The sequence below is a fragment of the Carcharhinus amblyrhynchos genome, chromosome 6, assembly GCF_965287045.1.
Source record: "Carcharhinus amblyrhynchos chromosome 6, sCarAmb.v2.hapA, whole genome shotgun sequence".
NCBI lineage: Eukaryota > Metazoa > Chordata > Chondrichthyes > Carcharhiniformes > Carcharhinidae > Carcharhinus > Carcharhinus amblyrhynchos.
The window spans coordinates 121,435,248-121,451,052 of NC_137329.1; the positions used below are offsets into that span (position 1 = coordinate 121,435,248).

At 43.5% G+C, this 15,805-nt stretch overlaps 1 protein-coding gene across 1 annotated transcript in view; it reads right to left on the minus strand.

Annotated features, from left to right (window-relative positions):
* tmtc3 (transmembrane O-mannosyltransferase targeting cadherins 3) overlaps window positions 1–7,145 on the minus strand; it is a 60,524-nt gene extending 53,379 nt beyond the window's left edge. Inside the window, exon 1 of the mRNA XM_080191332.1 lies at window positions 7,058–7,145. The gene's annotated coding sequence lies outside the window, so the exon portion shown is untranslated. The remainder of the gene's footprint in view (window positions 1–7,057) is intronic.
* Between the last annotated feature and the right edge of the window lie 8,660 nt (window positions 7,146–15,805).

Here is a 15,805-nt window from a genome sequence, read left to right on the forward strand (position 1 = left end):
TCAGCCAATCCACCCAATCGCAATGACATTAGTGTACATGAATGACCTACACAGGAATGTGGGGTATGATCAGTAAGTTTACAAAAACTGGTAGTGCGGTAAATAGAAGGAGAAAAGCCTTAGAATACAGGGCGATAAAGACGAGCTAGTCAGATGAACAGAGAAGTCGCAAATGGAATTTAACCCTGAAAGTGGGAGCTGGTGCATTTTGTGAGGACAAATAAGGCAATGGGTGTACTCAATGAATGGGAGGATACTAGGAAGTACAGAGGACCTGAGGGACCTTGGGATGCACATCCACAGGTGAAAGCAGCAGGACAAGTAGATATGGCGATTAAAAAGCTATATGGGATTTTGCCTTTATTATGTGAGGCAAAGAATATAAGAGCAGGGGGTTTATGATGGAGCTGTACACGTGCTCGTTAGGCCATAGTTAAAGTACTGGTTATGGTTCTTGGTCACTATAAGGAGGATTCAATCGCATCAGAAAGGATGCAGAGGAGATTCACCAGGATGCTGCCTGGGTTGGAGTGTTTCAGCTATGAAGAGAGACTGGTTAGCCTAGGGTCATTGGAGCAGAGAAGGCTGGAGGAGGGGAAACTGATTGGGGTATACAAAATTATGAAGGGCATAGATTGGATAGATAGGAATAAACCTTTTCCCATATTTGAGGTGTCAGTAACCAGGGGGGGATGAGGTAAGGGGCAGAAGATTTAGAGGACATTTGAGGAAAAACGTCTTCATCCCACAGTGGTGGGAATCTGGAACTCGCTATCTGAAAGGGTGGTAGAAGCAGAAACCCTCATGCATCTAACAAGTGTTTAGATGAGCATTTGGAATGTGAAAGCTTACAAGACTTCCAACCATAATGGGATTAGAACAGATAGGTGTTTGATACAATGGGCTGAAGGGCCTTTCTTTGCTGTAAAACTCTTATGACTTTACGACTAACTTTATAGGTCAGCTTCTTTAGAGGTCACTTTTTAAGAACAATGTTTATTATCCAAACTCAGCTATAGGGATAGGATTACAATGAGGAGGATTATGATAATCAGCCTGCACGCTCATTCCCAGATTTATCACTAACAGACATTCAAATGGATATGTCGAGCTAAATGGTGAACTGACTGCACACTCTGCAAACATCTGCATGTGTGCGGGCTTCCTTCTGTGTGTGTATCTTATCATTGGTCCCCAAATCCTTTCACTAAACAAAGGGGAAATGCAGTCCCATGTGCATCTCCCTCAGTTGCAGGGGGCCAGGATAGATTATTGGCAATCTGAACACTGAAAATTTTGAAGTTCTCAACCATCTCCACTTCTTCACTTTTGATATAGACAGGGCATGTTCTCCTCTATGCCTCCTGAAGTCGATAACTATCTCCTTCATTTTATTGACATTGAGGAAGAGATTACTATCATGGTACCAGTTCACCGGATTCTCTATCTCATTCCTGTACTCTGTCTCATCAATGTTTGATATCTGACCCACTATGTGGTGATAGCAGCAAACTTGAAAATTGAATTGGAGTGGAAATTTGGCCACACAGTTATAGGTGTATAAGGAGTATAGTAGGGGGGCTGAGAACACAGCCTTGTGGGGCACTGGTGTTGAGGATAATTGTGGAGGAGGTGCCGTTGCCTATCCTTACTGATTGTGGTCTGTGGGTTAGGAAGTCTCCTAACCCAGAGGGTGGGGCCAAGCCACAAAGCTTTGGAGACAAGGTGAGTGTTAAACCACAACACAGGATTTTGGAATCGACACAAACATGATCCTTATTTGGAACAGGATTTGAACTTTAGAAAGTGACATATGAGACAGCCATCTTTTCTGTTTGCTTCTAAAAAATCAGCACAAGCTCTCTGCAAACAGTTCCCCCATCCACCCAGCCAGCCTGTGATCCAAACTCAGAAAAGCTGCAAGGTGTCAGGCAGCCAGAACACACAACTGTATCCAGCTAAACTTCATCTGCAAACAAATCTTTGAAAAAAATGCATTACAACAAACATCACAAACTTTTGCTTTACAAAAACCTCAACTTCAGCATCAAAACCATCCAAGAAACTACAAGCTTTCCACATGGGAAAGCAGAATTGGGAAAATCAGAGATCGAGATAACTACAACCTGTAAATGTGTGTTACCTTATCTGTATCAAATATTTCTGTATGCGAATGAGTAGAATTCATTTAATTTGAAGTAAGAGTGTGAAAATAAATAAATAACTTTAAAGAAACTCACAGAAACTTGCTGAATTATTTAACTAGACGTACACTCAAAGGCGCAAGAAAAAGTACAACATATCTTTCCACAAATAAATGATCATGGGCAATAAAAAAGAACATAAATTCTGTTTGTAACAGAGACAGTGATGAGACAGAAAGCAAGAGCAATCATAGCAGATAGGGGCTGAGGTTTGTGTGCTGGAATAGTTGGCCTGAATGTGTTAAAAAGCTGTCCACTTAATATTAAGAATATCACAAATGTTTCTACAACATTTCCTCTGTTTGGGGATCAGTGTTGGGACCACAACTTTTTACTATTTATAGAGATGATTTGGAGTTGGGGACCAAGTGTAGCGTGTCAAAATTTACAGATGATACTACGGTGAGCGACAGAGCAAAATGTGTAGAGGACGCTGAAAGTCTGCAGAAGGATACAGGTAGTCTAAGCGAGTGGGCAAAGGTCTGGCAGATGGAGTACAACGTTGGTAAATGTGAGGTCATCCATTTCGAAAGGAATAACAGCAAAATGGACAATTATTTGAAAGGTAAAAAATTGCAGCATACAGCTGTGCAGAGGGACCTTGGGTGTCCTTGCGCACGAATCACAAAAAGTTGGTTTACAGGTGCAGCAGGTAATGAAGAATGCAAATGTAATTTTGTCCTTCATTGCCAGCGGGATGGAGTTTAAAAACAGCGAGGTTATGTTGCAGCTGAGGCCACACCTCGAAAACTGTGTATAGTTTTGGTCTCTACTTGAGAAAGGATATACTGGCACCTGAGGGGGTGCAGAGGAAATTCACTAGGTTGATTCCAGAGTTGAGAGGATTGGCTTATGAGGAGAGACTCAAGAGTCTGGGGCTATACTGATTGGAATTCAGAAGAATGAGGGGAGATCTTCTAGAAACATACAAGATTATGAAGGGAATAGACAAGATAGAAGCAGGGAAGTTGTTTCCACTGGCAGGTGAAACTAGAATTAGGGGCATAGCCTCAAATAAGGGAAAGCAGATCAAGGACTGAGTTGAGGAGGAACTTCTTCACACAAAGGGTTGTGAATCTATGAAATTCCCTGCCCAGTGAAGCAGTTAAGGCTACCTCATTGAACGTTTTTAAGGCAAGGATAGATACATTTTTGAACAGTAAAGGAATTAAGGGTTATGATGAGCGGGCGGGTAAGTGGAGCTGAGTCCATGAAAAGATCAGCCATGATCTTATTGAATGGCGGAGCAGGCTCAAGGGGCCAGATGACCTATTCCTGCTCCTAGTTCTTATGCTTGAAAGTCTTATTAAAAACAGGTATGCGTGTTTAGCTTATTTTGGTTTCTGTCATGACAGATTATTTATTTTATGTTATTTGCTTTCTCTCTCTATATATCTGGTATGTCAATTTTGAGATGTTTTAAGCTCAGAGTTGATGCAGGAAGAGAACCAGTAAGAACTTATTTGCAGTATCTGCTCTTTCCCTCCAACATAAGGCTAAAAGTGGTGATGTTCACTGATTTTAGAATTCAACCATTTCCCCATGACATTCGATGACACCATCATGAACTGAATCCCCCTTCTATCAACATCTGGGGGTGACCACTGACCAGAAACTGAACTCCTCTAACTATATAAATAGTGTGACAACAAGAGCAAGTCAGAGACTGGGAACTGTATAGTGCTTGAAGTTGTATTGTTACACAAGGTGAATAATACACTCCAGCGCCCATAGTGCCCAGTAGTCACAGAAGGCCTCAGTCACACCAGTGAACACCTTGTGCTCTCTCCAGAGACACCAGTTGCGAACATCGCCATGGAGGAGGGGTAGACAGTGGGGTCTGATGACCAATTGATTGTGTGCTGCCCCTTTGGTTTGAACTTCACAATAACGATTTAAATTCACAATGTGCTAAGAATCAATGTTATCTTTTTCAACTCTTAACTTTTTATTCTCTCAAGTGACTGTCACATCTATCTAATTGATTTTATATACTTGAACAATGATCGACCTGGGTGTTGGCTTTACACATAAGCAAATTATCCTAAACATAAAAAGATATTGTCTACATGTTAAAGCTGGGCTAATCACTTAGACGTGTAGCCATCTGACTGGAAACAGCAACTCAACATCAATTAATCTTACAAACTCCAACATTGGAATTTGTCTGTAAAGGCTTGCAGTGACTTTTAGAATTAACTTCCACATTTTTTCTCTCCTGCCCCCACCCACCCCACTTGAGCGCTCTGTCTCAGAATTTAACTAAAGGAGACTGGATTAAAGCCAAGCCTCAATGGCAACTCCTTTCGACCAATTTGTCCTCAGGCTGTAATTTTTTTAAATTATCATTGTGGTGTGAGCGTCATTGACTCAGCCAGCATTTGCTGTCCATCTCCAACCGCCCTTGAGAAGATGCTGATGAGCTCACTTCTTGCGCTGCTGCAGTCCATGTGGTGCAGGTGCACCCACAGTCCTTTATGAAGGGACTTCCAGGATTTTGACCTGGCGACAGTGAAGGAACAACGATATATTTTAAAGTCAAAATGGTGAGTCGTTTGGAGAGGAACTTGCGGGCAGTGGTGTTCCCATCCATCTGATGCTTTGCCCTTCCAGGTGGTAGAGGTCACAGGTTTTGAAGTATTTTGTTGTATACATGTAAGGTTGGGATTGAGAGATTTTTGGTCTCTCAGGGAATCAGAATGAGTGGGAAAAAGGAACCAAAGCCCAAGATCTGCCACGAGCATATTAGATATGGGGGAGCGTGGTTTCACCACACTTAGCGCTGCTGCCTCACCAAACTAGGGAATGTGTCAGCTCAGCAGCTTGGATCACTGTCTATGTGGAGTTTGCACATTCTCTCCATGTCTTCAAGGGTTTCCCCTGGGTGCTCCAGTTTCCTCCCACACTCCAAAGGTGTGCAGGTTAGACGGATTGGCCAAGCTAACTTGCTCCTTAGTGTCGGGGGATTAGCTACAGTAAATGCATGGGTCTATGGGGATAGAGCGTGGGTGGGATTGCGGTCAGTGCAGACTCAACGGACCAAATGGCTTCCTTCTGCACTGCAGGATTCTATGATTTTATGATTAGCAGAGCAGGTTCGATGCGTCTTTTGGCTTACTTCTGCTCCTGTTTCTTGTGTTTCAGAGGGTGGTCACATTGCTGTGAGTCTGGAGTCACATTTAGGTCAGACCAGGTAAAGAAGGCACATTTCCTTCCTTGAAGGACATTAGTGAACCAGATGGGTTCATGACAATCTGATAGTTTTACCGATGCCCTGATGATACTAGCCTTTTATTTATTTTATCAACTTCATCTAATTTCAGGAGATATTGTATTGGGATTTGAATGATGTCTCTGAATCATTAGTCCAGGTCTCTGGAATACTTGTCCACTTTGCTACCATTTCCCTACATTAATGCTGATAAATGCTGTCAACTTACACAGTCAAAACACATGTTTCAAGACTGTGTAGTTACATTTCATTTTCAACATTGAATAAACATCCTTTAGTTCAGCCTGAACAATTTAGTACAATTCTGCAAGAAACTCAATTTCTCCAGGTGCTCAAACATCTGTTTTTCTTGTCTAAACATGTTATATCCACTCCCTGAAAACTCATCCTACTTACATTTGGAGCATTCCGGCAGCACTCGTAAATTAGAGAAATCCAATCACAGCGCACTGAGCAATGCAAATCACACAACTGATAATACCACACAGAAACAGTTTCAAACCTGTTTGTGAAAACTATATTCTTCTGACACACACAGCTTTTTGACAGTTTCTACGCCGGAGTACTTGGTACTCCGTGCTCCTCCCCTACAAATAACTGACAAAGTCGGTCACTTTGTGAAAGAGTATGAACACATGAGAACATAAGAAATTACACCTGGCATTGACCATTCTGCTGTTCCAATCTCATCTGCTGAATGGCTGATCTTCTGCCTCAATTTCAACTTCCTGCACTACCCATATTTTCATTAATCCTCCAAGTGCCTAAAACTCTATCGACCTTTGGCATGAGCACACACAATAGCTGAGCATCAATAGCAAAAAATTCCAAAGATTCACAGTCCTTTGAAGAAAGAAATTTCTTACCTCAGTGGTATTGTCAACTCTTGTTCTAGATCAACACAACCAGTCAAAACACTTTCTCTGCATCTATCCTCTCAAACTGCTTAATATTTTAAGTGTCAGATATATTTTCTTCTCCTATTGAATGTGGGCAATATTTATTGCCCATATCTAATTATCCTTGATAAAGTGATGGTAAACCACTTAATTGAACTGCTGCAATTCATGTGGTGTAGATACATTCACAGTGCTAGTAAGGGGGAAGGTTCCAGGATTTTGACCAAGTGACAATGAAGAATAGGCGATGTAGTGCATGTTAGGGGAAAGCTTGCACTTTTCATTCTTTTAAACAACATACTATAAGCCTAATTCTTAGGAGAATGTCACAGCCATACAAAGGGAGGACGCTTCAGTGGGATCATGCAGAAAGGCTATATCGGTTGAATTCAGGAACAGGAGTGGGGCAATCAGTGAGCTCACAGTCCTGTCCAGGGTGATCCACGTTTAAGGGATCGTCCCTTATTTTCACAGATTGCCCTGTGCACCTTAAGGAATGTCTTTTGTCCCTGGGAGAGCCTATGGGAGACTTTTGATCACCAATACCTGGTTTCTCCTTGGCCAATGCCCCTTGTATTATTTCATGAGAGGTGAGCACCCTGGCCTCTCCCTGACCCTGTTTCTTCATGCAGCCCCTCAGTCCCTTAGACAGGCCCTCACTGTGCCCCCAGCCACCATTCTGACCCTTAAATGATCCCCCAACTCTAGTCTGTTCCCCCTACCTCCGCGGCACTCCCTGTGGCTCAGAGGCTCCGCCCGCCGTGCGCCAATTCCCGTCTCAGCCCAGCGGCATCTCGAAGCAACTGCCCCGCACCCGCCACCACTTCCGGTCCGTCCAACAAATGGTTCCTATTTCCATATTCAGTCCGTTCTGAACAGGATCCCCGCCTTTACTTCCGGTCCGTCCACCAAATGGCTCCCATCTTGAGTCTGAACTCAACCGGTTCCCCGCTTCCACATTTGGTCCGTCCCTAACCGGCTTCCCGCCTCCACTTCCGGTTTGTTCCCATTCAACCCCACTTTCCACGCCGCCGCCCCCCCCCCCCCCCGCCCCCGCCCCCCGAAGGCTGCTTCCCACCCCGCACGTGGACCGGGCAATAACAGCGGCTGTGCCGGAGTGTCCGCGCTACAGATCGTTCCCCTCTGTCCAAACAACCTGGCCCCAGCAAGCAGCAGACTGCAAACAATCAACACACATCGGGAAAAGCCACTAAAACCTGAGAAAATAAAGTGAAATTGAACCTGTGAATTTATATAAAGTGAAATTGAACCTGTGAATTTAAATAAAGTGAAATTGAACCTGTGAATTTATATAAAGTGAAATTGAACCTGTGAATTTAAATAAAGTGAAATTGAACCTCTGAATTTATATAAAGTGAAATTGAACCTGTGAATTTAAATAAAGTGAAATTGAACCTCTGAATTTATATAAAGTGAAATTGAACCTGTGAATTTATATAAAGTGAAATTGAACCTGTGAATTTAAATAAAGTGAAATTGAACCTCTGAATTTATATAAAGTGAAATTGAACCTGTGAATTTAAATAAAGTGAAATTGAACCTGTGAATTTAAATAAAGTGAAATTGAACCTGTGAATTTATATAAAGTGAAATTGAACCTGTGAATTTAAATAAAGTGAAATTGAACCTTTGAATTTTGCAAAACAAACCTGATAATCTGAAGTAAGTTCTTATAGATGTGAAATAAAATCTGATATTGCTTCTACATAAGACCTAAGAGAAGAAAATAAGATTAAGGACTGTAATATATCAGAGTTTAAAGTGTTGATTTGATCTTCACAATATAGAAATAGGAGTCAAAAGAGTTGGGAACAATGTAATGTGTTATATTGAATATTAAGATGTTATCTTAAATATTTGGTTGTTGTATTGGGTATTTATTTGTTATAATAGATATTCAGTTGTTATATTGCATATTCGGTTGTTAATAGGTTAATTTGAATGCTCACAGCACAGGAAGTGATGTAATATCACGTGATTTTTTTTCAGCTTCATTCAGCTGGAAGATGTCGCCGGTGAAGTAAAAAGTGTTCCAGGAAAGTTTGCATTTTACTCATCTCTGCAGACCCGTTGTATATTCTGCGTTAGACCAACAATATTTTAAGCCGGCAGCAACTGAAGGAATAGTTATGGAGAAGTCTATACCGTTGCCGGAAATCTTTGAGAAGGTAGCTGGCCTCAACCAAGCAGAAGCGTGGCCGAGGTGGTATCGGAGATTTGCCAGATATCGCACGGCGTCAGGCCTCGCTGCAAAGACAAGCAGCGAGCAGGTCAGCACACTGTTGTATGCAATGGGTGACTGTGCGGATGATATCCTTGTCAGGCAGGGGATCGATGAAGAAAATGCCACTTACGAGGAAGTGATCAAAGCACTTGATACGTACTTCAACCTGCGAAAGAATATTATCGCTGAACGGGCAAAATTTAACAAACGTATTCAACATCAAGGGGAGAGTATTGATGCATTCATAAATGACCTGTATAGACTTGCAGAGGACTGTGAATATGGCAGCTTGAAAGATGAACTGATCAGAGACAGAATTGTAGTGGGAGTCTTGGATGATGCTTTGTCTTACCACTTGCAATCGAGAGATGATCTAACCTTAGAAAAGGCAATCCAACTGAGCAGACAAGCTGAGATCAGTAAACCAAATCGCTCTGTGGTTCGAGTTGACAGGGAGAGACCATTTTCAAAAGGAGTTGATTCTGCAGAATATGTCAAATATAAAAAAGGAAAAGCTTTCATAAAAAAACAGGGCAGACAGGAAGAACATTCACCTACAGCGCAAACCAACTGTACCTGGTGCGGCAAAGAAAAACACAAGCGTGAAAACTGCCCTGCCAGAGAGGCTCAATGCCACTTGTGTGGCAAGATGGGTCACTTCCAGATAATGTGCCATAGCAAGAACACACACAAAGGAAAGTCTTTGAAAACTGGCAAGATCTATGAAGTAGATAATATCCATGATAGTGAGGAGCCTTTCCTTGGGGAGATCCAGGGACCAAATGGAAGCTGTTGGAGTGCTGATATACTCGTAGACGGAAACAAGACACGTTTTAAGTTAGACACTGGGGCAGCAGTTTCAGTTCTTTCTGATGCTGAATCATGGTTGGAGAGATGCTCTCTTCAGCCATCATCAAAAAAACTATATGGACCAGGAGGGACTGAACTCAAGGTTATTGGACATCTGAACGCAGCCCTTCAGTATAGAGAGAGAGGAATCACAGAAACATTGTATGTAATTCAGAACCAGAATTGCTCACTTTTGAGCAGGAAAGCCTGTACCGACTTGCACCTACTTTTCAGATTAGAGAAACTGGGGTGTGGGAAAATCAGGTCAAACGTGTCAGAACTGAATTCCCACAGCTTTTCACAGCACTAGGAAGGATGCAAGACAGCATACCCATTCCACTGCCTCCAGAAATAAAACCAATGTGCCTGTTTACACCCAGAAAAGTTCCTTATCCATTCAAAGGAAATTGACTCTATGTTGAAGCAAGGAGTTATTTTACAGACGACAGGGCCAACAAGCTGATGCTTGGGGACGGATCCAGTGCCAAAACTTCACAAAACTATTGCCAATTGTGTATACTTCACACAGCTGAACAAAACCCTTCTATGCAAAGTTCATCTTACGTCCTTTGTGGACAAGAGCTTAGCAAAATTGGGAAAGAGTTCAATCTTCACAAAGCTAGGTGGCAACTAGCCCTCAAGATTAACAGACATCTAGACAAAGTCAGATGGAAATTAGCCTACTAGTTTAAACACTAGATGACAGAGAGATCAGTAAAGGTATACATGTGCTAATTTCTAGACACCAGGAATTTGACAGATGCAGACAGCCAAATCCACAGAATAAAATATCAAGGACCAAATGGAATCGGCAACACTCTTGGAGGGAAAATGTAGGTTTATGTCCAACAGCCCAAGAGGCTACGTTCCATTTAACAGATAGAACAGGCCTTTCTGAAGAGTTTGAGCTGACTATCTAACATTTAGAGTCAATAGTAGATTGCATATATTGTCTTCAAGATGCAGTTTCATTCCTTTGCCAAACCAACAAAAGACGCTTTTTCCCAGACCTGGTCATCTAATCTGTATAATGTGGTAACTATGAGCTGGATTTGACTTAGTTACGAAATTGGATGTGGTTTAGGAAAAGGGTGTCTGAGTAAGTTCAGGGGCCATGGGTGGTGTTTGGGAACAAGAGAATCTCAGAAACAAACAGTGTGTGTTTAATCATTCATATGCTAAAATGTCATAATGTTTTATTGTCATATCATGTATTTTTACTAATTTCACTTTAATAAATACTCTTTAATTGTTTACATAAAGGCTGGACTGTTTTCTCACTATATTGTAGATTGTTTCTCACAATCCAAATATACACCACTATGAACAAGAGTTCCAAGTTGGGACACACTCGTATATAACATCAGCAGCGTTTGTAACAAAGGAGGATTACTACATTTAGGGAGGAATGTGAAGTATCGGATGTGATAAACGCAGGGAGGGAGGAAGAATGAAAGGGATTAGTATCCTTGAACCACCAGGACTGGAAGAAATGTGCCTCAGGCTGATAAAAGAAGCCAGGGAGGAAATAGTGGATGTTCTGATCATTGTTTTTCAATACAAGTGTGGCAGAGGATTGGATGCCTGTCAACGTTGCACTTTTGTTTAAAAAAAGGGAGCAGACGATAGACTGAGTAATTAAGGGTCAATCAACCTAACCTCAGTGGTGGGCAAATTATTGGAATCAATTTTGAGAGACAAGATAAACTGTCACTTAGGAAGACATAGAGTAATAGTTTATTCATTCATGGGACGAAGGTGTCACTGGTTTAGCCAGCATTTCTTGCCCATCCCTAATTGCCCTTGTTTTGTGGGTATGACTGCAGATTTCCATCCCTGAAGGACTTAGGATGTGTCTAGGGCAGTGGATAGAGGAGAGCCGGTGGATGTGGTCTTTCTGGATTTTCAGAAGGCGTTTGACAAGGTACCTCACAAGAGGTTATTGCAGAAGGTCAGGGGACATGGAGTTGGGGGTAGGGTGTTAGCGTGGATAGAGGATTGGTTGTCAAATAGGAGGCAGAGAGTGGGGGTCAATGGGTGCTATTCGGATTGGCGGATGGTGACTAGTGGGGTGCCCCAGGGGTCGGTGCTGGGGCCTCAGCTATTTACCATTTATATAGATGATCTGGAGGAGGGAACCGAGTGCAGGGTGTCGAAATTTGCTGATGACACCAAGATTGGGGGAACGGCAAATTGTGCGGAGGGTGTGGAGAGTCTGCAGAAGGATCTAGATAGGCTGGGCGAATGGGCCAGGAAATGGCAAATGGAATTTAATGTTGGCAAGTGTGAGGTGGTCCACTTTGGTAGGAAGAATGGTAGGAAGGACTATTACTTACGTGGCGAAAAACTGCAGCAGGCGACGGTGCAGAGGGACCTCGGGGTCCTTGTGCATGAATCGCAAAAACCCAGCTTGCAGGTGCAGCAGGTGGTCAGGAAGGCGAATGGGATGCTGGCCTTCATAGCGAGGGGGATTGAATATAAAAGTAGGGAGGTCTTGCTGCAGCTGTATAGGGCATTGGTGAGGCCGCAGCTGGAGTATTGTGTGCAGTTTTGGGCGCCGCACCTGCGCAAGGATATTTTGGCCCTGGAGGGAGTGCAGAGGAGGTTTACTAGGCTGATACCGGAGTTGAGGGGATTGAGCTATGAGGAGAGGCTGAATAAACTAGGCTTGTACTCGTTAGAGTTTAGAAGAATGAGGGGAGATCTCATTGAGACGTATAAGATGATGAATGGGATGGATAGGATAGAGGTGGAGAGACTCTTCCCGCTCAAAAAAGACAGTAGGACTAGGGGGCACAGCCTCAAGATAAAGGGGAGGCGGTTTAGAACGGAGTTGAGGAGGAACTTCTTCACTCAAAGGGTGGTGAATCTCTGGAATTCTCTGCCCGTTGAAGTGGTGGAGGCTGCCTCGCTAAATATTTTTAAGAAGCGGGTTGATGGGTTCTTGATAAGAGAAGGGATTAAGGGTTATGGGGAGAGGGCGGGAAAGTGGAACTGAGCCACGACAGATCAGCCATGATCTTATTGAATGGCGGGGCAGGCTCGAAGGGCTAGATGGCCTACTCCTGCTCCTATTTCTTATGTTCTTATGTTCTTATGTTCTTAAGTGAACCTGGTGGGTTTTTATAACAATTGGCAATGGTTTGATGGTCATCACATGATTTATTAACGCTAGATTTTTATTTAATTAAAATGTCATCATCTGCTATGGTGGGATTCAAATCTTTCCAAGAGCATGACCTAGGTTTTGTTTTAAATACTAGCCTGGTGACAATGCCACTACCTTGACAGTAAGCATGGATTTGTTAAAATCATGGCCAGAAATCTTCAGCCATTTGCGTTAGCGGGATTTTCCAATCCTGTCAACAGCTCATCCCCACCCGCAGGTTTTGCAGTAGTGTGGGGACACATCAATGGAAAATCCTAATGTCGACGGTGAAACCCAGAGAATCCTGCCGCTGGCAAATGGCACGCTGCCTTCCACTGCTGGGAAATACATGGCTGAGAGGCCGGAGAATCTCGCCCCACGTCGAACTTGATTGAATTTTTTTGAGGAAATAATGAGGGTTGACAAGGGTAGTGCGGTTGATGTGGTCTAATGGATTTTAGCAAGACTTTTGACAACTTTCCATGTGACAAACTGGTTAAGAAAAATAAAAGTCCATGGGATTCGAGGGAATGCAGTAAGCTGGATACAAAATTGATCCAGTGGGAGGAAATGAAGGGTAATGGTTGACGGTGTTTTTCTGACTGACAGGCTGCTATCAGTGGAATCTACAAGTCTCAACATCAGGTCCACTGCTTTTTGTTAACAATTTTGGATATAAATGTAGAGGGCACAATCAAGAAGTTTGCAGATGACAAAATTAGCTGTGTGATTGATAATGAAGCTAAATCAGTTACTAGGTAAAGTCTAAATTGCCACAGTCCCAGGTAACCCGTGGGCTGATTTCCCCTTTTGTGGGGGGAGACTCAACCTAAGGATCACCACAGTGCAGGCAAGGGGCAAAGTTGAGAACGTGAGGCTTCATGACTAGGAGGCACAAATCTAAAGTGTTCAGGAAACTACTGCCCCAAGGCAGAAACTCCCATCCCATTTAAAAGGTGTCTGGATATGCATCTGAATACTTTTTGTGGCGGGTAGGTCGTGCCTTACTAACCTTATTGAGTTTTTTGAGAAAGTGACCAAAGAGGTGGATGGGGGTAAGGCAGTGGACGTGGTGTATATGGATTTTAGTAAGGCGTTTGATAAGGTTCACCATGGTAGGCTTCTGCACAAAATGCAGATGTATGGGATTGGGGGTGATCTAGGGAACTGGATTAGGAATTGGCTAGCGGATAGGAGACAGAGGGTAGTGGTTGACGGTAAATATTCATCATGGAGTTCGGTTACAAGTGGTGTGCCTCAGGGATCTGTGTTGGGGCCACTGCTGTTTGTGATTTTTATTAATGATCTGGATGAGGGTATAGTTGGGTGGATCAGTAAATTTGCTGATGACACCAAAGTCGGAGGTGTGGTAGATAGTGAGGAAGGGTGTCATAGTTTGCAGGAAGACTTAGACAGGTTGCAGAGCTGGGCCGAGAGGTGGCGGATGGAGTTTAATGCAGAGAAATGTGAGGTAATTCACTTTGGTAGGAATAACAGATGTGTTGAGTATAGGGCTAACGGGAAGACTTTGAATAGTGTGGAGGAGCAGAGGGATCTAGATGTATGTATACATAGATCCCTGAAAGTTGGGAATCAAGTAGATAAGGTTGTTAAGAAGGCATACAGTGTCTTGGCGTTTATTGGTAGGGGGATTGAATTTAGGAGTCGTAGCGTTATGTTGCAACTGTACACAACTCTGGTGCGGCCGCACTTGGAGTATTGTGTGCAGTTCTGGTCCCCACATTACAGGAAGGATGTGGAGGCTTTGGAGAGGGTGCAGAGGAGGTTTACCAGGATGTTGCCTGGTACGGAGGGGAGATCCTATGAGGAGAGGCTGAGGGATTTGGGGTTGTTTTCGCTGGAAAGAAGGCGGCTAAGAGGGGATCTTATTGAAACATATAAGATGATTAGAGGTTTAGATAGGGTGGATAGTGATTGCCTTTTTCCTCTGATGGAAAAATCTAGCACGAGGGGGCATGGCTTTAAACTAAGGGGGGGTAGTTATAGGACAGATGTCAGGGGTAGGTTCTTTACCCAGAGGGTGGTGAGGGATTGGAATGCCCTGCCTGCTGCAGTTGTAAATGCGCCTAGTTTGGGGGCGTTTAAGAGGTCTGTGGACAGGTTTATGGACGAAAAGGGATTGGTTTAGGTTAGTGGGTCATTGTTGTTTTTTTTTAACTGGTCGGCGCAACATCGTGGGCCGAAGGGCCTGTTCTGCGCTGTAATGTTCTATGTTCTAATGTTCTATGTTCTATTTAAGGGAATACTATTTAAAGGGCAAAAAGCTGCAGCATGCTACTGTGCAGAGGGACCTGGGGGTCCTTGTGCATGAGTCGCAAAAACCCAGTCTGCAGGTGCAGCAGGTGATCAAGAAGGCAAATGGAATGCTAGCCTTTATAGCGAGGGGGATAGAGTATAAAAGTAGGGAGGTCTTGCTGCAACTGTACAGGGTACTGGTGAGGCCGCAGCTGGAGTACTGTGTGCAATTTTGGTCACCGCACTTGCGCAAGGATATTTTGACCTTGTAGAGAGTGCAGAGGAGGTTTTACTAGGCTGATACCGGAGATGAGGGGGTTGGACTATGAAGAGAGACTAAATAGACTGGGTCTGTACTCATCAGAGTTTAGAAGGATGAGGGGGGATCTTATAGAGACGTATAAGATAATGAAAGGGATGGATAGGGTAGAGGTAAAGAGATTGTTCCTGCTTAGAAAGGATAGCAGGACTAGAGGGCACAGCCTCAAGATAAGGGGGGACAGTTTAGAACGGAGTTGAGGAGGAACTTCTTCACTCACAGGGTGGTGAATCTCTGGAATTCTCTGCCCGTTGAAGTGGTGGAGGCTACCTCGCTAAATATATTTAAGTCACGGGTAGATAGGTTTTTGGCAGACAAGGAAATTAAGGGTTATGGGGAGAGGAACCTGGAGTGGGAGGGTGAGAATCCGGTCGTAGTTGTTCATGTGGGTGCCGACGACGTAGGCAAAATGCAAACTGAGGATCTGGGGAGGGAGTATGAAAAGCTGGGAATGGAATTAAAAAGTAGAACCGACAAGGTGGTCATCTCTGGGCTACTGCCTGAACCGAGTGCAGACGGGCGTAGGGTTGATAGGATTAAGGAAGTGAATGGGTGGCTCAGGGATTGGTGTGGGAGGAATGGGTTTGAATTTATGGGGCATTGGCACCAGTATTGGGGTAGGTGGGACCTGTTCAGGTGGGATGGGGTTGGTC